At 53.6% G+C, this 23,031-nt stretch overlaps 9 non-coding genes across 9 annotated transcripts; all 9 read right to left on the reverse strand.

Moving 5' to 3' along the window:
* Positions 1–449: 449 nt before the first annotated feature.
* Positions 450–541, reverse strand: LOC132490092 (small nucleolar RNA SNORD116). The gene has a single exon (XR_009532453.1). It is a non-coding gene; the product is annotated as a small nucleolar RNA SNORD116 (small nucleolar RNA).
* A 2,684-nt stretch (positions 542–3,225) lies between these two features.
* Positions 3,226–3,317, reverse strand: LOC132489827 (small nucleolar RNA SNORD116). Its single transcript, XR_009532196.1, has one exon. It is a non-coding gene; the product is annotated as a small nucleolar RNA SNORD116 (small nucleolar RNA).
* A 2,684-nt stretch (positions 3,318–6,001) lies between these two features.
* Positions 6,002–6,093, reverse strand: LOC132489828 (small nucleolar RNA SNORD116). The gene has a single exon (XR_009532197.1). It is a non-coding gene; the product is annotated as a small nucleolar RNA SNORD116 (small nucleolar RNA).
* A 2,680-nt stretch (positions 6,094–8,773) lies between these two features.
* LOC132489551 (small nucleolar RNA SNORD116) lies at positions 8,774–8,865 on the reverse strand. The gene has a single exon (XR_009531957.1). It is a non-coding gene; the product is annotated as a small nucleolar RNA SNORD116 (small nucleolar RNA).
* A 2,680-nt stretch (positions 8,866–11,545) lies between these two features.
* Positions 11,546–11,637, reverse strand: LOC132489829 (small nucleolar RNA SNORD116). The gene has a single exon (XR_009532198.1). It is a non-coding gene; the product is annotated as a small nucleolar RNA SNORD116 (small nucleolar RNA).
* A 2,681-nt stretch (positions 11,638–14,318) lies between these two features.
* On the reverse strand, positions 14,319–14,410 carry LOC132489830 (small nucleolar RNA SNORD116). The gene has a single exon (XR_009532199.1). It is a non-coding gene; the product is annotated as a small nucleolar RNA SNORD116 (small nucleolar RNA).
* A 2,681-nt stretch (positions 14,411–17,091) lies between these two features.
* LOC132489831 (small nucleolar RNA SNORD116) lies at positions 17,092–17,183 on the reverse strand. The gene has a single exon (XR_009532200.1). It is a non-coding gene; the product is annotated as a small nucleolar RNA SNORD116 (small nucleolar RNA).
* Positions 17,184–19,864: 2,681 nt separating this feature from the next.
* LOC132489832 (small nucleolar RNA SNORD116) lies at positions 19,865–19,956 on the reverse strand. Its single transcript, XR_009532201.1, has one exon. It is a non-coding gene; the product is annotated as a small nucleolar RNA SNORD116 (small nucleolar RNA).
* Positions 19,957–22,637: 2,681 nt separating this feature from the next.
* LOC132489833 (small nucleolar RNA SNORD116) lies at positions 22,638–22,729 on the reverse strand. Its single transcript, XR_009532202.1, has one exon. It is a non-coding gene; the product is annotated as a small nucleolar RNA SNORD116 (small nucleolar RNA).
* Between the last annotated feature and the right edge of the window lie 302 nt (positions 22,730–23,031).

The following is a 23,031-nucleotide window of genomic DNA, read 5'->3' on the forward strand; positions in this document are numbered from 1 at the left end:
CATCCACTGCTCCATCCCCACCGGGCACTTAAGAACTTTGATGCACCCAAACAAATGACAGGGAGGGACACAGGCCTGGTCTGAGGCTCCAGGCTCCAACCAGGGAAGCTTCCTCATTTTGGCTTCCAGAAAGAGCCCCCGAAGCTGCATGCACAAAGCGTGATCCTGGCCCAAGCACACCTTCCCAAGCTGCAAGCTTACTGGGCCTACACCAGCACACACTCCGACTCTGAAGACCAGCAGGAGAGCCTTCCCCCTCGCATGCCCTCAACGGTCTTTCAGCAGGGACCTAATATGCGTAGATGACCCCGCTTATGGGCAGACACAGTGGACCCTCAGATAGGAGCACCTCGAATTCTGGAACCCTGCTGGGTGTTTGCATGCAGGTCAGAAGGGGACGCTGGCCCTCACTCCTCACTCTCCCCTACCCCCGAGAGACGAAACGTGCTGGACCTCAGATTCGATGAGGAGACGGTAGAGTGTTCTCACTCATTTTGTTCCGATTTCCAAGGAATGCATACAAGGGTGTCATCATCGATCCAAGCACAGGCTGGGACGCTGCAGAACACAACCGGGCATGCCGTGGGGGTCTGAAGAGGAGACATGACCTCGGAGTACTCCAAAGCCCTGGGGAATCCACAGCCCTCAGGCCACTCAGAAAGAGCAACAGTCAATCCACTCTTGCAGCCACTGGGACCGTCTGAGGAAAACCTCCTATCCAATGGCACATCATAGGGTGGGTGAAAGCCTACCTTCCTGAGTTAGCCAGAGCCACGCTTAGCAACATGCCCCCGCGTCATTTTTCCACTTTTCCTTAGCACCTACAGTCATCAGCCAACGCGTAGGTCTTCTTGTCTTTGCCAACGGCCAGCCTTGTCCAGCAGCGGCACCTGAGAAGTGGACATAATTCAGGCAGGTTTCAGAATTGGAATGGTGAACTCAGAGATCATGATTCATGAGAATTTTTACCTGGGCTTGAGCTCGGACCCTGCTTCCCAAGGACGTCAACCTTTACAGAGAACTCAATGTTTGTCTGACAGCACGATTGCAGGAAGTAAGGCATGTACGTTGGCCCGTACGTGAGAGGGTATATTTTTGTTTTCACGCATGTGCGCATGTGTGAGTATCACTGCACATGAGGACGCGCTTGTGGGCTTCTTTCTGTGCCTCTGAATCCTCACCATGGTCTCTGTGTGTCCCTATGGCCCTCTCCTGAGACCTCGAACCATAAAAGCCCGAGTTTATACACAGCGCCCTGGATCTGGACCCTCGCAGTGAATGGCGAAAGACCCCTTCAAACTTCAACAGACTGAATGTGAACTTTGAAAGCCAGGGGGTTCTGAAATAGGCCACGGACTTCCACTCTTCCACAGCCAAGCCTTCTGGCAAAAGCACAAACACCTGGCGAGACCTGCCTTCCGGCCGTGGGTGTAACATATACATGGACCTGGAAATCCTGCCTCCCAGTAGAATATCTAATGTACACATGGGGCCACTCCCATCATTTTCAGGAGCAAGGAAACCTCCTATGGGTGGGCCGACCTGTGACTGGCTATAGTCAACATGCAGCCCGGCACCTCTCAAGGGGCTAACGAAATTCGGCCCAACTGCCAATTGTTGCCAACTAAGCCAAATCACTTTCCGATGTCTCATGGGTATGCCCACCACAGGAAGTGGTGGGCTTCAGCAACCAAGACCCACGTTCAAACCCCACTGTGGAAACTAGGCTACCTTCCCGGGCACGTGTTGCCAGCACCCAGCCAGCAGGTTTGGCGGCCCTGAACCCCGAGGAAACGCTCAAATTCTTGACAGTGTCATCCTACGTGCCCTCCTCCTGCCCACAGAGTAACACGACTCTCCTGGAAGCCACAGACATCCTGCAAACACGTGGTCACTGTATACCAGGTAGGACAGACCGCAAGCATGACTGCTTTGATGACTCTGACCCTACCCCATGCATCGTGGCACTTCTCCACTTACAGAGTGACACTATCGAGAACCTCACAAAGATCAAAGGCACTCTCCCCGAGGACGACAGACCGATTTCCACCGGAAGAACTCTGTTTTGCAAAGGGAGTTGTAAGCTTCAAAGGGCACAGTGGCTGTCCACGGCAGCACACCTGGCATCGCAACACTGAACACATCTCTGCTCCGCCAAGGGACTGCTCCAGATCAACCTCTAGCTGTTCAAAACTCCTGTGTGCCACACGGGCTGGCCGCATCATGCCCTCTCGGAGAAACACTTTTGCTTTGCATATTCCCAAACAAGGAAACAAAGTGGCCAAAGGGCATGTACGCATAACTCAAATACCCCCAAGGAGAGTGGCCCAGACGCTTCAGCATGTCTAATTTCTCTACGTCCCGCAAGACACACTTTGGGCGACATTCCTCCGGCAACGGGATCACAAATCTATGCAGTTTAAGTACCTAACTGCATCCTCATGTACTGCCAAAACCATCCCCTTCAGAGGCAGCTGATGCCAGCCCATCACGAACAGGACACATTCTTGGGAAGACGTGGCCAGCGCCTGCAACCCAATCATGACAGCCCATCCCACGACATCACACAGGACATGTCCTCATGATGCCTTACCAGCTTCTGCAGACCAGCAGTCACCACGCCGGCTTAATGCAGCACTCGGTCCTAAACCCACTCCATGATGACCCACATAGTGCCTCAACTGTGCCGGGAGCTGCAGTGGAATTGCTGACATGGGCAATACCTAGGCCTAATCCATCAACACCCTTCCGTTGAAGACCAACCCCAGCCCACACCCATCCACTGCTCCATCCCCACCGGGCACTAAAGAACTTTGATGCACCCAAACAAATGACAGGGAGGGACACAGTCCTGGTCTGAGGCTCCAGGCTCCAACCAGGGAAGCTTCCTCATTTTGGCTTCCAGAAATAGCCCCCGAAGCTGCATGCACAAAGAGTGATCCTGGCCCAAGCACAACTTCCCAAGCTGCAAGCTTACTGGGCCTACACCAGCACACACTCCGACTCTGAAGACCAGCAGGAGAGCCTTCCCCCTCGCATGCCCTCAACGGTCTTTCAGCAGGGACCTAATATGCGTAGATGACCCCGCTTATGGGCAGACACAGTGGACCCCCAGATAGGAGCACCTCGAATTCTGGAACCCTGCTGGGTGTTTGCATGCAGGTCAGAAGGGGACGCTGGCCCTCACTCCTCACTCTCCCCTACCCCCGAGAGACGAAACGTGCTGGACCTCAGATTCGATGAGGAGACGGTAGAGTGTTCTCACTCATTTTGTTCAGATTTCCAAGGAATGCATACAAGGGTGTCATCATCGATCCAAGCACAGGCTGGGACGCTGCAGAACACAACCGGGCATGCCGTGGGGGTCTGAAGAGGAGACATGACCTCGGAGTACTCCAAAGCCCTGGGGAATCCACAGCCCTCAGGCCACTCAGAAAGAGCAACAGTCAATCCACTCTTGCAGCCACTGGGACCGTCTGAGGAAAACCTCCTATCCAATGGCACATCATAGGGTGGGTGAAAGCCTACCTTCCTGAGTTAGCCAGAGCCACGCTTAGCAACATGCCCCCGCGTCATTTTTCCACTTTTCCTTAGCACCTACAGTCATCAGCCAACGCGTAGGTCTTCTTGTCTTTGCCGACGGCCAGCCTTGTCCAGCAGCGGCACCTGAGAAGTGGACATAATTCAGGCAGGTTTCAGAATTGGAATGGTGAACTCAGAGATCATGATTCATGAGAATTTTTACCTGGGCTTGAGCTCGGACCCTGCTTCCCAAGGACGTCAACCTTTACAGAGAACTCAATGTTTGTCTGACAGCACGATTGCAGGAAGTAAGGCATGTACGTTGGCCCGTACGTGAGAGGGTATATTTTTGTTTTCACGCATGTGCGCATGTGTGAGTATCACTGCACATGAGGACGCGCTTGTGGGCTTCTTTCTGTGCCTCTGAATCCTCACCATGGTCTCTGTGTGTCCCTATGGCCCTCTCCTGAGACCTCGAACCATAAAAGCCCGAGTTTATACACAGCGCCCTGGATCTGGACCCTCGCAGTGAATGGCGAAAGACCCCTTCAAACTTCAACAGACTGAATGTGAACTTTGAAAGCCAGGGGGTTCTGAAATAGGCCACGGACTTCCACTCTTCCACAGCCAAGCCTTCTGGCAAAAGCACAAACACCTGGCGAGACCTGCCTTCCGGCCGTGGGTGTAACATATACATGGACCTGGAAATCCTGCCTCCCAGTAGAATATCTAATGTACACTTGGGGCCACTCCCATCATTTTCAGGAGCAAGGAAACCTCCTATGGGTGGGCCGACCTGTGACTGGCTATAGTCAACATGCAGCCCGGCACCTCTCAAGGGGCTAACGAAATTCGGCCCAACTGCCAATTGTTGCCAACTACGCCAAATCACTTTCCGATGACCCATGGGTATGCCCACCACAGGAAGTGGTGGGCTTCAGCAACCAAGACCCACGTTCAAACCCCACTGTGGAAACTAGGCTACCTTCCCGGGCACGTGTTGCCAGCACCCAGCCAGCAGGTTTGGCGGCCCTGAACCCCGAGGAAACGCTCAAATTCTTGACAGTGTCATCCTACGTGCCCTCCTCCTGCCCACAGAGTAACACGACTCTCCTGGAAGCCACAGACATCCTGCAAACACGTGGTCACTGTATACCAGGTAGGACAGACCGCAAGCATGACTGCTTTGATGACTCTGACCCTACCCCATGCATCGTGGCACTTCTCCACTTACAGAGTGACACTATCGAGAACCTCACAAAGATCAAAGGCACTCTCCCCGAGGACGACAGACCGATTTCCACCGGAAGAACTCTGTTTTGCGAGGGGAGTTGTAAGCTTCAAAGGGCACAGTGGCTGTCCACGGCAGCACACCTGGCATCGCAACACTGAACACATCTCTGCTCCGCCAAGGGACTGCTCCAGATCAACCTCTAGCTGTTCAAAACTCCTGTGTGCCACACGGGCTGGCCGCATCATGCCCTCTCGGAGAAACACTTTTGCTTTGCATATTCCCAAACAAGGAAACAAAGTGGCCAAAGGGCATGTACGCATAACTCAAATACCCCCAAGGAGAGTGGCCCAGACGCTTCAGCATGTCTAATTTCTCTACGTCCCGCAAGACACACTTTGGGCGACATTCCTCCGGCAACGGGATCACAAATCTATGCAGTTTAAGTATCTAACTGCATCCTCATGTACTGCCAAAACCATCCCCTTCAGAGGCAGCTGATGCCAGCCCATCACGAACAGGACACATTCTTGGGAAGACGTGGCCAGCGCCTGCAACCCAATCATGACAGCCCATCCCACGACATCACACAGGACATGTCCTCATGATGCCTTACCAGCTTCTGCAGACCAGCAGTCACCACGCCGGCTTAATGCAGCACTCGGTCCTAAACCCACTCCATGATGACCCACATAGTGCCTCAACTGTGCCGGGAGCTGCAGTGGAATTGCTGACATGGGCAATACCTAGGCCTAATCCATCAACACCCTTCCGTTGAAGACCAACCCCAGCCCACACCCATCCACTGCTCCATCCCCACCGGGCACTAAAGAACTTTGATGCACCCAAACAAATGACAGGGAGGGACACAGTCCTGGTCTGAGGCTCCAGGCTCCAACCAGGGAAGCTTCCTCATTTTGGCTTCCAGAAATAGCCCCCGAAGCTGCATGCACAAAGAGTGATCCTGGCCCAAGCACAACTTCCCAAGCTGCAAGCTTACTGGGCCTACACCAGCACACACTCCGACTCTGAAGACCAGCAGGAGAGCCTTCCCCCTCGCATGCCCTCAACGGTCTTTCAGCAGGGACCTAATATGCGTAGATGACCCCGCTTATGGGCAGACACAGTGGACCCCCAGATAGGAGCACCTCGAATTCTGGAACCCTGCTGGGTGTTTGCATGCAGGTCAGAAGGGGACGCTGGCCCTCACTCCTCACTCTCCCCTACCCCCGAGAGACGAAACGTGCTGGACCTCAGATTCGATGAGGAGACGGTAGAGTGTTCTCACTCATTTTGTTCAGATTTCCAAGGAATGCATACAAGGGTGTCATCATCGATCCAAGCACAGGCTGGGACGCTGCAGAACACAACCGGGCATGCCGTGGGGGTCTGAAGAGGAGACATGACCACGGAGTACTCCAAAGCCCTGGGGAATCCACAGCCCTCAGGCCACTCAGAAAGAGCAACAGTCAATCCACTCTTGCAGCCACTGGGACCGTCTGAGGAAAACCTCCTATCCAATGGCACATCATAGGGTGGGTGAAAGCCTACCTTCCTGAGTTAGCCAGAGCCACGCTTAGCAACATGCCCCCGCGTCATTTTTCCACTTTTCCTTAGCACCTACAGTCATCAGCCAACGCGTAGGTCTTCTTGTCTTTGCCGACGGCCAGCCTTGTCCAGCAGCGGCACCTGAGAAGTGGACATAATTCAGGCAGGTTTCAGAATTGGAATGGTGAACTCAGAGATCATGATTCATGAGAATTTTTACCTGGGCTTCAGCTCGGACCCTGCTTCCCAAGGACGTCAACCTTTACAGAGAACTCAATGTCTGACAGCACGACTGCAGGAAGTAAGGCATGTACATTGGCCCATACGTGAGAGGGTATATTTTTGTTTTCATGCATGTGTGCATGTGTGAGTATTACTGCACATGAGGGCGCGCTTGTGGGCTTCTTTCTGTGCCTCTGAATCCTCACCATGGTCTCTGTGTGTCCCTGTGGCCCTCTCCTGAGACCTCGAACCATAAAAGCCAGAGTTTATACACAGCGCCCTGGATCTGGACCCTCGCACTGAATGGAGAAAGACCCCTTCAAACTTCAACAGACTGAATGTGAACTTTGAAAGCCAGGGGGTTCTGAAATAGGCCACGGACTTCCACTCTTCCACAGCCAAGCCTTCTGGCCAAAGCACAAACACCTGGCGAGACCTGCCTTCCGGCCGTGGGTGTAACATATACATGGACCTGGAAATCCTGCCTCCCAGTAGAATATATAATGTACATTGGGGCCACTCCCATCATTTTCAGGAGCAAGGAAACCTCCTATGGGTGGGCCGACCTGTGACTGGCTATATTCAACATGCAGCCCGGCACCTCTCAAGGGGCTAACGAAATTCGGCCCAACTGCCAATTGTTGCCAACTACACCAAATCACTTTCCGAGGACCCATGGGTATGCCCACCACAGGAAGTGGTGGGCTTCAGCAACCAAGACCCACGTTCAAACCCCACTGTGGAAACTAGGCTACCTTCCCGGGCACGTGTTGCCAGCACCCAGCCAGCAGGTTTGGCGGCCCTGAACCCCGAGGAAACGCTCAAATTCTTGACAGTGTCATCCTACGTGCCCTCCTCCTGCCCACAGAGTAACACGACTCTCCTGGAAGCCACAGACATCCTGCAAACACGTGGTCACTGTATACCAGGTAGGACAGACCGCAAGCATGACTGCTTTGATGACTCTGACCCTACCCCATGCATCGTGGCACTTCTCCACTTACAGAGTGACACTATCGAGAACCTCACAAAGATCAAAGGCACTCTCCCCGAGGAGGACAGACCGATTTCCACCGGAAGAACTCTGTTTTGCGAGGGGAGTTGTAAGCTTCAAAGGGCACAGTGGCTGTCCACGGCAGCACACCTGGCATCGCAACACTGAACACATCTCTGCTCCGCCAAGGGACTGCTCCAGATCAACCTCTAGCTGTTCAAAACTCCTGTGTGCCACACGGGCTGGCCGCATCATGCCCTCTCGGAGAAACACTTTTGCTTTGCATATTCCCAAACAAGGAAACAAAGTGGCCAAAGGGCATGTACGCATAACTCAAATACCCCCAAGGAGAGTGGCCCAGACGCTTCAGCATGTCTAATTTCTCTACGTCCCGCAAGACACACTTTGGGCGACATTCCTCCGGCAACGGGATCACAAATCTATGCAGTTTAAGTACCTAACTGCATCCTCATGTACTGCCAAAACCATCCCCTTCAGAGGCAGCTGATGCCAGCCCATCACGAACAGGACACATTCTTGGGAAGACGTGGCCAGCGCCTGCAACCCAATCATGACAGCCCATCCCACGACATCACACAGGACATGTCCTCATGATGCCTTACCAGCTTCTGCAGACCAGCAGTCACCACGCTGGCTTAAATGCAGCACTCGGTCCTAACCCCACTCCATGATGACCCACATAGTGCCTCAACTGTGCCGGGAGCTGCAGTGGAATTGCTGACATGGGCAATACCTAGGCCTAATCCATCAACACCCTTCCATTGAAGACCAACCCCAGCCCACATCCATCCACTGCTCCATCCCCACCGGGCACTAAAGAACTTTGATGCACCCAAACAAATGACAGGGAGGGACACAGGCCTGGTCTGAGGCTCCAGGCTCCAACCAGGGAAGCTTCCTCATTTTGGCTTCCAGAAAGAGCCCCCGAAGCTGCATGAACAAAGCGTGATCCTGGCCCAAGCACACCTTCCCAAGCTGCAAGCTTACTGGGCCTACACCAGCACACACTCCGACTCTGAAGACCAGCAGGAGAGCCTTCCCCCTCGCATGCCCTCAACGGTCTTTCAGCAGGGACCTAATATGCGTAGATGACCCCGCTTATGGGCAGAAACAGTGGACCCTCAGATAGGAGCACCTCGAATCCTGGAACCCTGCTGGGTGTTTGCATGCAGGTCAGAAGGGGACGCTGGCCCTCACTCCTCACTCTCCCCTACCCCCGAGAGACGAAACGTGCTGGACCTCAGATTCGATGAGGAGACGGTAGAGTGTTCTCACTCATTTTGTTCCGATTTCCAAGGAAGGCATACAAGGGTGTCATCATCGATCCAAGCACAGGCTGGGACGCTGCAGAACACAACCGGGCATGCCGTGGGGGTCTGAAGAGGAGACATGACCTCGGAGTACTCCAAAGCCCTGGGGAATCCACAGCCCTCAGGCCACTCAGAAAGAGCAACAGTCAATCCACTCTTGCAGCCACTGGGACCGTCTGAGGAAAACCTCCTATCCAATGGCACATCATAGGGTGGGTGAAAGCCTACCTTCCTGAGTTAGCCAGAGCCACGCTTAGCAACATGCCCCCGCGTCATTTTTCCACTTTTCCTTAGCACCTACAGTCATCAGCCAAAGCGTAGGTCTTCTTGTCCTTGCCGACGGCCAGCCTTGTCCAGGAGCGGCACCTGAGAAGTGGACATAATTCAGGCAGGTTTCAGAATTGGAATGGTGAACTCAGAGATCATGATTCATGAGAATTTTTACCTGGACTTGAGCTCGGACCCTGCTTCCCAAGGACGTCAACCTTTACAGAGAGCTCAATGTCTGACAGCACGACTGCAGGAAGTAAGGCATGTACGTTGGCCCGTACGTGAGAGGGTATATTTATGTTTTCACGCATGTGCGCATGTGTGAGTATTACTGCACATGAGGACGCGCTTGTGGGCTTCTTTCTGTGCCTCTGAATCCTCACCATGGTCTCTGTGTGTCCCTATGGCCCTCTCCTGAGACCTCGAACCATAAAAGCCAGAGTTTATACACAGCGCCCTGGATCTGGACCCTCGCAGTGAATGGCGAAAGACCCCTTCAAACTTCAACAGACTGAATGTGAACTTTGAAAGCCAGGGGGTTTTGAAATAGGCCACGGACTTCCACTCTTCCACAGCCAAGCCTTCTGGCCAAAGCACAAACACCTGGCGAGACCTGCCTTCCGGCCGTGGGTGTAACATATACATGGACCTGGAAATCCTGCCTCCCAGTAGAATATCTAATGTGCACTTGTGGCCACTCCCATCATTTTCAGGAGCAAGGAAACCTCCTATGGGTGGGCCGACCTGCGACTGGCTATAGTCAACATGCAGCCCGGCACCTCTCAAGGGGCTAACGAAATTCGGCCCAACTGCCAATTGTTGCCAACTACGCCAAATCACTTTCCGAGGACCCATGGGTATGCCCACCAAAGGAAGTGGTGGGCTTCAGCAACCAAGAACCACGTTCAAACCCCAATGCGGAAACTACGCTACCTTCCCGGGCACGTGTTGCCAGCACCCAGCCAGCAGGTTTGGCGGCCCTGAACCCAGAGGAAACGCTCAAATTCTTGACAGTGTCATCCTACGTGCCCTCCTCCTGCCCACAGAGTAACACGACTCTCCTGGAAGCCACAGACATCCTGAAAACACGTGGTCACTGTATACCAGGTAGGACAGACCGCAAGCATGACTGCTTTGATGACTCTGACCCTACCCCATGCATCGTGGCACTTCTCAACTTACAGAGTGACACTATCGAGAACCTCACAAAGATCAAAGGCACTATCCCCGAGGACGACAGACCGATTTCCAACGGAAGAACTCTGTTTTGCGAGGGGAGTTGTAAGCTTCAAAGGGCACAGTGGCTGTCCACGGCAGCACACCTGGCATCGCAACACTGAACACATCTCTGCTCCGCCAAGGGACTGCTCCAGATCAACCTCTAGCTGTTCAAAACTCCTGTGTGCCACACGGGCTGGCCGCATCATGCCCTCTCGGAGAAACACTTTTGCTTTGCATATTCCCAAACAAGGAAACAAAGTGGCCAAAGGGCATGTACGCATAACTCAAATACCCCCAAGGAGAGTGGCCCAGACGCTTCAGCATGTCTAATTTCTCTACGTCCCGCAAGACACACTTTGGGCGACATTCCTCCGGCAACGGGATCACAAATCTATGCAGTTTAAGTACCTAACTGCATCCTCATGTACTGCCAAAACCATCCCCTTCAGAGGCAGCTGATGCCAGCCCATCACGAACAGGACACATTCTTGGGAAGACGTGGCCAGCGCCTGCAACCCAATCATGACAGCCCATCCCACGACATCACACAGGACATGTCCTCATGATGCCTTACCAGCTTCTGCAGACCAGCAGTCACCACGCCGGCTTAATGCAGCACTCGGTCCTAAACCCACTCCATGATGACCCACATAGTGCCTCAACTGTGCCGGGAGCTGCAGTGGAATTGCTGACATGGGCAATACCTAGGCCTAATCCATCAACACCCTTCCGTTGAAGACCAACCCCAGCCCACACCCATCCACTGCTCCATCCCCACCGGGCACTAAAGAACTTTGATGCACCCAAACAAATGACAGGGAGGGACACAGTCCTGGTCTGAGGCTCCAGGCTCCAACCAGGGAAGCTTCCTCATTTTGGCTTCCAGAAATAGCCCCCGAAGCTGCATGCACAAAGAGTGATCCTGGCCCAAGCACAACTTCCCAAGCTGCAAGCTTACTGGGCCTACACCAGCACACACTCCGACTCTGAAGACCAGCAGGAGAGCCTTCCCCCTCGCATGCCCTCAACGGTCTTTCAGCAGGGACCTAATATGCGTAGATGACCCCGCTTATGGGCAGACACAGTGGACCCCCAGATAGGAGCACCTCGAATTCCGGAACCCTGCTGGGTGTTTGCATGCAGGTCAGAAGGGGACGCTGGCCCTCACTCCTCACTCTCCCCTACCCCCGAGAGACGAAACGTGCTGGACCTCAGATTCGATGAGGAGACGGTAGAGTGTTCTCACTCATTTTGTTCAGATTTCCAAGGAATGCATACAAGGGTGTCATCATCGATCCAAGCACAGGCTGGGACGCTGCAGAACACAACCGGGCATGCCGTGGGGGTCTGAAGAGGAGACATGACCTCGGAGTACTCCAAAGCCCTGGGGAATCCACAGCCCTCAGGCCACTCAGAAAGAGCAACAGTCAATCCACTCTTGCAGCCACTGGGACCGTCTGAGGAAAACCTCCTATCCAATGGCACATCATAGGGTGGGTGAAAGCCTACCTTCCTGAGTTAGCCAGAGCCACGCTTAGCAACATGCCCCCGCGTCATTTTTCCACTTTTCCTTAGCACCTACAGTCATCAGCCAACGCGTAGGTCTTCTTGTCTTTGCCGACAGCCAGCCTTGTCCAGCAGCGGCACCTGAGAAGTGGACATAATTCAGGCAGGTTTCAGAATTGGAATGGTGAACTCAGAGATCATGATTCATGAGAATTTTTACCTGGGCTTGAGCTCGGACCCTGCTTCCCAAGGACGTCAACCTTTACAGAGAACTCAATGTCTGACAGCACGACTGCAGGAAGTAAGGCATGTACGTTGGCCCGTACGTGAGAGGGTATATTTTTGTTTTCACGCATGTGCGCATGTGTGAGTATTACTGCACATGAGGACGCGCTTGTGGGCTTCTTTCTGTGCCTCTGAATCCTCACAATGGTCTCTGTGTGTCCCTATGGCCCTCTCCTGAGACCTCGAACCATAAAAGCCAGAGTTTATACACAGCGCCCTGGATCTGGACCCTCGCAGTGAATGGCGAAAGACCCCTTCAAACTTCAACAGACTGAATGTGAACTTTGAAAGCCAGGTTGTTTTGAAATAGGCCACGGACTTCCACTCTTCCACAGCCAAGCCTTCTGGCCAAAGCACAAACACCTGGCGAGACCTGCCTTCCGGCCGTGGGTGTAACATATACATGGACCTGGAAATCCTGCCTCCCAGTAGAATATCTAATGTGCACTTGGGGCCACTCCCATCATTTTCAGGAGCAAGGAAACCTCCTATGGGTGGGCCGACCTGCGACTGGCTATAGTCAACATGCAGCCCGGCAACTCTCAAGGGGCTAACGAAATTCGGCCCAACTGCCAATTGTTGCCAACTACGCCAAATCACTTTCCGAGGACCCATGGGTATGCCCACCAAAGGAAGTGGTGGGCTTCAGCAACCAAGAACCACGTTCAAACCCCAATGCGGAAACTACGCTACCTTCCCGGGCACGTGTTGCCAGCACCCAGCCAGCAGGTTTGGCGGCCCTGAACCCCGAGGAAACGCTCAAATTCTTGACAGTGTCATCCTACGTGCCCTCCTCCTGCCCACAGAGTAACACGACTCTCCTGGAAGCCACAGACATCCTGCAAACACGTGGTCACTGTATACCAGGTAGGACAGACCGCAAGCATGACTGCTTTGATGACTCTGACCCTACCCCATGCATCGTGGCACTTCTCCACTTACAGAGTGACACTATCGAGAACCTCACAAAGATCAAAGGCACTCTCCCCGAGGACGACAGACCGATTTCCAACGGAAGAACTCTGTTTTGCGAGGGGAGTTGTAAGCTTCAAAGGGCACAGTGGCTGTCCACGGCAGCACACCTGGCATCGCAACACTGAACACATCTCTGCTCCGCCAAGGGACTGCTCCAGATCAACCTCTAGCTGTTCAAAACTCCTGTGTGCCACACGGGCTGGCCGCATCATGCCCTCTCGGAGAAACACTTTTGCTTTGCATATTCCCAAACAAGGAAACAAAGTGGCCAAAGGGCATGTACGCATAACTCAAATACCCCCAAGGAGAGTGGCCCAGACGCTTCAGCATGTCTAATTTCTCTACGTCCCGCAAGACACACTTTGGGCGACATTCCTCCGGCAACGGGATCACAAATCTATGCAGTTTAAGTACCTAACTGCATCCTCATGTACTGCCAAAACCATCCCCTTCAGAGGCAGTTGATGCCAGCCCATCACGAACAGGACACATTCTTGGGAAGACGTGGCCAGTGCCTGCAACCCAATCATGACAGCCCATCCCACGACATCACACAGGACATGTCCTCATGATGCCTTACCTGCTTCTGCAGACCAGCAGTCACCACGCCGGCTTAAATGCAGCACTCGGTCCTAACCCCACTCCATGATGACCCACATAGTGCCTCAACTGTGCCGGGAGCTGCAGTGGAATTGCTGACATGGGCAATACCTAGGCCTAATCCATCAACACCCTTCCGTTGAAGACCAACCCCAGCCCACACCCATCCACTGCTCCATCCCCACCGGGCACTAAAGAACTTTGATGCACCCAAACAAATGACAGGGAGGGACACAGTCCTGGTCTGAGGCTCCAGGCTCCAACCAGTGAAGCTTCCTCATTTTGGCTTCCAGAAATAGCCCCCGAAGCTGCATGCACAAAGAGTGATCCTGGCCCAAGCACAACTTCCCAAGCTGCAAGCTTACTGGGCCTACACCAGCACACACTCCGACTCTGAAGACCAGCAGGAGAGCCTTCCCCCTCGCATGCCCTCAACGGTCTTTCAGCAGGGACCTAATATGCGTAGATGACCCCGCTTATGGGCAGACACAGTGGACCCCCAGATAGGAGCACCTCGAATTCTGGAACCCTGCTGGGTGTTTGCATGCAGGTCAGAAGGGGACGCTGGCCCTCACTCCTCACTCTCCCCTACCCCCGAGAGACGAAACGTGCTGGACCTCAGATTCGATGAGGAGACGGTAGAGTGTTCTCACTCATTTTGTTCAGATTTCCAAGGAATGCATACAAGGGTGTCATCATCGATCCAAGCACAGGCTGGGACGCTGCAGAACACAACCGGGCATGCCGTGGGGGTCTGAAGAGGAGACATGACCTCGGAGTACTCCAAAGCCCTGGGGAATCCACAGCCCTCAGGCCACTCAGAAAGAGCAACAGTCAATCCACTCTTGCAGCCACTGGGACCATCTGAGGAAAACCTCCTATCCAATGGCACATCATAGGGTGGGTGAAAGCCTACCTTCCTGAGTTAGCCAGAGCCACGCTTAGCAACATGCCCCCGCGTCATTTTTCCACTTTTCCTTAGCACCTACAGTCATCAGCCAACGCGTAGGTCTTCTTGTCTTTGCCGACAGCCAGCCTTGTCCAGCAGCGGCACCTGAGAAGTGGACATAATTCAGGCAGGTTTCAGAATTGGAATGGTGAACTCAGAGATCATGATTCATGAGAATTTTTACCTGGGCTTCAGCTCGGACCCTGCTTCCCAAGGACGTCAACCTTTACAGAGAACTCAATGTCTGACAGCACGACTGCAGGAAGTAAGGCATGTACATTGGCCCATACGTGAGAGGGTATATTTTTGTTTTCACGCATGTGTGCATGTATGAGTATTACTGCACATGAGGGCGCGCTTGTGGGCTTCTTTCTGTGCCTCTGAATCCTCACCATGGTCTCTGTGTGTCCCTGTGGCCCTCTCCTGAGACCTCGAACCATAAAAGCCAGAGTTTATACACAGCGCCCTGGATCTGGACCCTCGCACTGAATGGAGAAAGACCCCTTCAAACTTCAACAGACTGAATGTGAACTTTGAAAGCCAGGGGGTTCTGAAATAGGCCACGGACTTCCACTCTTCCACAGCCAAGCCTTCTGGCCAAAGCACAAACACCTGGCGAGACCTGCCTTCCGGCCGTGGGTGTAACATATACATGGACCTGGAAATCCTGCCTCCCATTAGAATATCTAATGTACACTTGGGGCCACTCCCATCATTTTCAGGAGCAAGGAAACCTCCTATGGGTGGGCCGACCTGCGACTGGCTATAGTCAACATGCAGCCCGGCACCTCTCAAGGGGCTAACGAAATTCGGCCCAACTGCCAATTGTTGCCAACTACGCCAAATCACTTTCCGATGACCCATGGGTATGCCCACCACAGGAAGTGGTGGGCTTCAGCAACCAAGACCCACGTTCAAACCCCACTGTGGAAACTAGGCTACCTTCCTGGGCACGTGTTGCCAGCACCCAGCCAGCAGGTTTGGCGGCCCTGAACCCCGAGGAAACGCTCAAATTCTTGACAGTGTCATCCTACGTGCCCTCCTCCTGCCCACAGAGTAACACGACTCTCCTGGAAGCCACAGACATCCTGCAAACACGTGGTCACTGTATACCAGGTAGGACAGACCGCAAGCATGACTGCTTTGATGACTCTGACCCTACCCCATGCATCGTGGCACTTCTCCACTTACAGAGTGACACTATCGAGAACCTCACAAAGATCAAAGGCACTCTCCCCGAGGAGGACAGACCGATTTCCACCGGAAGAACTCTGTTTTGCGAGGGGAGTTGTAAGCTTCAAAGGGCACAGTGGCTGTCCACAGCAGCACACCTGGCATCGCAACACTGAACACATCTCTGCTCCGCCAAGGGACTGCTCCAGATCAACCTCTAGCTGTTCAAAACTCCTGTGTGCCACACGGGCTGGCCGCATCATGCCCTCTCGGAGAAACACTTTTGCTTTGCATATTCCCAAACAAGGAAACAAAGTGGCCAAAGGGCATGTACGCATAACTCAAATACCCCCAAGGAGAGTGGCCCAGACGCTTCAGCATGTCTAATTTCTCTACGTCCCGCAAGACACACTTTGGGCGACATTCCTCCGGCAACGGGATCACAAATCTATGCAGTTTAAGTACCTAACTGCATCCTCATGTACTGCCAAAACCATCCCCTTCAGAGGCAGCTGATGCCAGCCCATCACGAACAGGACACATTCTTGGGAAGACGTGGCCAGCGCCTGCAACCCAATCATGACAGCCCATCCCACGACATCACACAGGACATGTCCTCATGATGCCTTACCAGCTTCTGCAGACCAGCAGTCACCACGCCGGCTTAAATGCAGCACTCGGTCCTAAACCCACTCCATGATGACCCACATAGTGCCTCAACTGTGCCGGGAGCTGCAGTGGAATTGCTGACATGGGCAATACCTAGGCCTAATCCATCAACACCCTTCCATTGAAGACCAACCCCAGCCCACATCCATCCACTGCTCCATCCCCACCGGGCACTAAAGAACTTTGATGCACCCAAACAAATGACAGGGAGGGACACAGGCCTGGTCTGAGGCTCCAGGCTCCAACCAGGGAAGCTTCCTCATTTTGGCTTCCAGAAATAGCCCCCGAAGCTGCATGCACAAAGCGTGATCCTGGCCCAAGCACACCTTCCCAAGCTGCAAACTTACTGGGCCTACACCAGCACACACTCCGACTCTGAAGACCAGCAGGAGAGCCTTCCCCCTCGCATGCCCTCAACGGTCTTTCAGCAGGGACCTAATATGCGTAGATGACCCCGCTTATGGGCAGACACAGTGGACCCTCAGATAGGAGCACCTCGAATTCTGGAACCCAGCTGGGTGTTTGCATGCAGGTCAGAAGGGGACGCTGGCCCTCACTCCTCACTCTCCCCTACCCCCGAGAGACGAAACGTGCTGGACCTCAGATTCGATGAGGAGACGGTAGAGTGTTCTCACTCATTTTGTTCAGATTTCCAAGGAATGCATACAAGGGTGTCATCATCGATCCAAGCACAGGCTGGGACGCTGCAGAACACAACCGGGCATGCCGTGGGGGTCTGAAGAGGAGACATGACCTCGGAGTACTCCAAAGCCCTGGGGAATCCACAGCCCTCAGGCCACTCAGAAAGAGCAACAGTCAATCCACTCTTGCAGCCACTGGGACCGTCTGAGGAAAACCTCCTATCCAATGGCACATCATAGGGTGGGTGAAAGCCTACCTTCCTGAGTTAGCCAGAGCCACGCTTAGCAACATGCCCCCGCGTCATTTTTCCACTTTTCCTTAGCACCTACAGTCATCAGCCAAAGCGTAGGTCTTCTTGTCTTTGCCGACAGCCAGCCTTGTCCAGCAGCGGCACCTGAGAAGTGGACATAATTCAGGCAGGTTTCAGAATTGGAATGGTGAACTCAGAGATCATGATTCATGAGAATTTTTACCTGGGCTTCAGCTCGGACCCTGCTTCCCAAGGACGTCAACCTTTACAGAGAACTCAATGTCTGACAGCACGACTGCAGGAAGTAAGGCATGTACATTGGCCCATACGTGAGAGGGTATATTTTTGTTTTCACGCATGTGTGCATGTGTGAGTATTACTGCACATGAGGGCGCGCTTGTGGGCTTCTTTCTGTGCCTCTGAATCCTCACCATGGTCTCTGTGTGTCCCTGTGGCCCTCTCCTGAGACCTCGAACCATAAAAGCCCGAGTTTATACACAGCGCCCTGGATCTGGACCCTCGCACTGAATGGAGAAAGACCCCTTCAAACTTCAACAGACTGAATGTGAACTTTGAAAGCCAGGGGGTTCTGAAATAGGCCACGGACTTCCACTCTTCCACAGCCAAGCCTTCTGGCCAAAGCACAAACACCTGGCGAGACCTGCCTTCCGGCCGTGGGTGTAACATATACATGGACCTGGAAATCCTGCCTCCCATTAGAATATCTAATGTACACTTGGGGCCACTCCCATCATTTTCAGGAGCAAGGAAACCTCCTATGGGTGGGCCGACCTGCGACTGGCTATAGTCAACATGCAGCCCGGCACCTCTCAAGGGGCTAACGAAATTCGGCCCAACTGCCAATTGTTGCCAACTACGCCAAATCACTTTCCGATGACCCATGGGTATGCCCACCACAGGAAGTGGTGGGCTTCAGCAACCAAGACCCACGTTCAAACCCCACTGTGGAAACTAGGCTACCTTCCTGGGCACGTGTTGCCAGCACCCAGCCAGCAGGTTTGGCGGCCCTGAACCCCGAGGAAACGCTCAAATTCTTGACAGTGTCATCCTACGTGCCCTCCTCCTGCCCACAGAGTAACACGACTCTCCTGGAAGCCACAGACATCCTGCAAACACGTGGTCACTGTATACCAGGTAGGACAGACCGCAAGCATGACTGCTTTGATGACTCTGACCCTACCCCATGCATCGTGGCACTTCTCCACTTACAGAGTGACACTATCGAGAACCTCACAAAGATCAAAGGCACTCTCCCCGAGGAGGACAGACCGATTTCCACCGGAAGAACTCTGTTTTGCGAGGGGAGTTGTAAGCTTCAAAGGGCACAGTGGCTGTCCACAGCAGCACACCTGGCATCGCAACACTGAACACATCTCTGCTCCGCCAAGGGACTGCTCCAGATCAACCTCTAGCTGTTCAAAACTCCTGTGTGCCACACGGGCTGGCCGCATCATGCCCTCTCGGAGAAACACTTTTGCTTTGCATATTCCCAAACAAGGAAACAAAGTGGCCAAAGGGCATGTACGCATAACTCAAATACCCCCAAGGAGAGTGGCCCAGACGCTTCAGCATGTCTAATTTCTCTACGTCCCGCAAGACACACTTTGGGCGACATTCCTCCGGCAACGGGATCACAAATCTATGCAGTTTAAGTACCTAACTGCATCCTCATGTACTGCCAAAACCATCCCCTTCAGAGGCAGCTGATGCCAGCCCATCACGAACAGGACACATTCTTGGGAAGACGTGGCCAGCGCCTGCAACCCAATCATGACAGCCCATCCCACGACATCACACAGGACATGTCCTCATGATGCCTTACCAGCTTCTGCAGACCAGCAGTCACCACGCCGGCTTAAATGCAGCACTCGGTCCTAAACCCACTCCATGATGACCCACATAGTGCCTCAACTGTGCCGGGAGCTGCAGTGGAATTGCTGACATGGGCAATACCTAGGCCTAATCCATCAACACCCTTCCATTGAAGACCAACCCCAGCCCACATCCATCCACTGCTCCATCCCCACCGGGCACTAAAGAACTTTGATGCACCCAAACAAATGACAGGGAGGGACACAGGCCTGGTCTGAGGCTCCAGGCTCCAACCAGGGAAGCTTCCTCATTTTGGCTTCCAGAAATAGCCCCCGAAGCTGCATGCACAAAGCGTGATCCTGGCCCAAGCACACCTTCCCAAGCTGCAAACTTACTGGGCCTACACCAGCACACACTCCGACTCTGAAGACCAGCAGGAGAGCCTTCCCCCTCGCATGCCCTCAACGGTCTTTCAGCAGGGACCTAATATGCGTAGATGACCCCGCTTATGGGCAGACACAGTGGACCCTCAGATAGGAGCACCTCGAATTCTCAAACCCAGCTGGGTGTTTGCATGCAGGTCAGAAGGGGACGCTGGCCCTCACTCCTCACTCTCCCCTACCCCCGAGAGACGAAACGTGCTGGACCTCAGATTCGATGAGGAGACGGTAGAGTGTTCTCACTCATTTTGTTCAGATTTCCAAGGAATGCATACAAGGGTGTCATCATCGATCCAAGCACAGGCTGGGACGCTGCAGAACACAACCGGGCATGCCGTGGGGGTCTGAAGAGGAGACATGACCTCGGAGTACTCCAAAGCCCTGGGGAATCCACAGCCCTCAGGCCACTCAGAAAGAGCAACAGTCAATCCACTCTTGCAGCCACTGGGACCGTCTGAGGAAAACCTCCTATCCAATGGCACATCATAGGGTGGGTGAAAGCCTACCTTCCTGAGTTAGCCAGAGCCACGCTTAGCAACATGCCCCCGCGTCATTTTTCCACTTTTCCTTAGCACCTACAGTCATCAGCCAACGCGTAGGTCTTCTTGTCTTTGCCGACAGCCAGCCTTGTCCAGCAGCGGCACCTGAGAAGTGGACATAATTCAGGCAGGTTTCAGAATTGGAATGGTGAACTCAGAGATCATGATTCATGAGAATTTTTACCTGGGCTTCAGCTCGGACCCTGCTTCCCAAGGACGTCAACCTTTACAGAGAACTCAATGTCTGACAGCACGACTGCAGGAAGTAAGGCATGTACGTTGGCCCGTACGTGAGAGGGTATATTTTTGTTTTCACGCATGTGCGCATGTGTGAGTATTACTGCACATGAGGACGCGCTTGTGGGCTTCTTTCTGTGCCTCTGAATCCTCACAATGGTCTCTGTGTGTCCCTATGGCCCTCTCCTGAGACCTCGAACCATAAAAGCCAGAGTTTATACACAGCGCCCTGGATCTGGACCCTCGCAGTGAATGGCGAAAGACCCCTTCAAACTTCAACAGACTGAATGTGAACTTTGAAAGCCAGGGGGTTTTGAAATAGGCCACGGACTTCCACTCTTCCACAGCCAAGCCTTCTGGCCAAAGCACAAACACCTGGCGAGACCTGCCTTCCGGCCGTGGGTGTAACATATACATGGACCTGGAAATCCTGCCTCCCAGTAGAATATCTAATGTGCACTTGTGGCCACTCCCATCATTTTCAGGAGCAAGGAAACCTCCTATGGGTGGGCCGACCTGCGACTGGCTATAGTCAACATGCAGCCCGGCAACTCTCAAGGGGCTAACGAAATTCGGCCCAACTGCCAATTGTTGCCAACTACGCCAAATCACTTTCCGAGGACCCATGGGTATGCCCACCACAGGAAGTGGTGGGCTTCAGCAACCAAGAACCACGTTCAAACCCCAATGCGGAAACTACGCTACCTTCCCGGGCACGTGTTGCCAGCACCCAGCCAGCAGGTTTGGCGGCCCTGAACCCCGAGGAAACGCTCAAATTCTTGACAGTGTCATCCTACGTGCCCTCCTCCTGCCCACAGAGTAACACGACTCTCCTGGAAGCCACAGACATCCTGAAAACACGTGGTCACTGTATACCAGGTAGGACAGACCGCAAGCATGACTGCTTTGATGACTCTGACCCTACCCCATGCATCGTGGCACTTCTCAACTTACAGAGTGACACTATCGAGAACCTCACAAAGATCAAAGGCACTCTCCCCGAGGACGACAGACCGATTTCCAACGGAAGAACTCTGTTTTGCGAGGGGAGTTGTAAGCTTCAAAGGGCACAGTGGCTGTCCACGGCAGCACACCTGGCATCGCAACACTGAACACATCTCTGCTCCGCCAAGGGACTGCTCCAGATCAACCTCTAGCTGTTCAAAACTCCTGTGTGCCACACGGGCTGGCCGCATCATGCCCTCTCGGAGAAACACTTTTGCTTTGCATATTCCCAAACAAGGAAACAAAGTGGCCAAAGGGCATGTACGCATAACTCAAATACCCCCAAGGAGAGTGGCCCAGACGCTTCAGCATGTCTAATTTCTCTACGTCCCGCAAGACACACTTTGGGCGACATTCCTCCGGCAACGGGATCACAAATCTATGCAGTTTAAGTACCTAACTGCATCCTCATGTACTGCCAAAACCATCCCCTTCAGAGGCAGTTGATGCCAGCCCATCACGAACAGGACACATTCTTGGGAAGACGTGGCCAGTGCCTGCAACCCAATCATGACAGCCCATCCCACGACATCACACAGGACATGTCCTCATGATGCCTTACCTGCTTCTGCAGACCAGCAGTCACCACGCCGGCTTAAATGCAGCACTCGGTCCTAACCCCACTCCATGATGACCCACATAGTGCCTCAACTGTGCCGGGAGCTGCAGTGGAATTGCTGACATGGGCAATACCTAGGCCTAATCCATCAACACCCTTCCGTTGAAGACCAACCCCAGCCCACACCCATCCACTGCTCCATCCCCACCGGGCACTAAAGAACTTTGATGCACCCAAACAAATGACAGGGAGGGACACAGTCCTGGTCTGAGGCTCCAGGCTCCAACCAGGGAAGCTTCCTCATTTTGGCTTCCAGAAATAGCCCCCGAAGCTGCATGCACAAAGAGTGATCCTGGCCCAAGCACAACTTCCCAAGCTGCAAGCTTACTGGGCCTACACCAGCACACACTCCGACTCTGAAGACCAGCAGGAGAGCCTTCCCCCTCGCATGCCCTCAACGGTCTTTCAGCAGGGACCTAATATGCGTAGATGACCCCGCTTATGGGCAGACACAGTGGACCCCCAGATAGGAGCACCTCGAATTCTGGAACCCTGCTGGGTGTTTGCATGCAGGTCAGAAGGGGACGCTGGCCCTCACTCCTCACTCTCCCCTACCCCCGAGAGACGAAACGTGCTGGACCTCAGATTCGATGAGGAGACGGTAGAGTGTTCTCACTCATTTTGTTCAGATTTCCAAGGAATGCATACAAGGGTGTCATCATCGATCCAAGCACAGGCTGGGACGCTGCAGAACACAACCGGGCATGCCGTGGGGGTCTGAAGAGGAGACATGACCTCGGAGTACTCCAAAGCCCTGGGGAATCCACAGCCCTCAGGCCACTCAGAAAGAGCAACAGTCAATCCACTCTTGCAGCCACTGGGACCATCTGAGGAAAACCTCCTATCCAATGGCACATCATAGGGTGGGTGAAAGCCTACCTTCCTGAGTTAGCCAGAGCCACGCTTAGCAACATGCCCCCGCGTCATTTTTCCACTTTTCCTTAGCACCTACAGTCATCAGCCAACGCGT

Source organism: Mesoplodon densirostris, chromosome 4 (assembly GCF_025265405.1).
Source record: "Mesoplodon densirostris isolate mMesDen1 chromosome 4, mMesDen1 primary haplotype, whole genome shotgun sequence".
Classification (NCBI taxonomy): domain Eukaryota; kingdom Metazoa; phylum Chordata; class Mammalia; order Artiodactyla; family Ziphiidae; genus Mesoplodon; species Mesoplodon densirostris.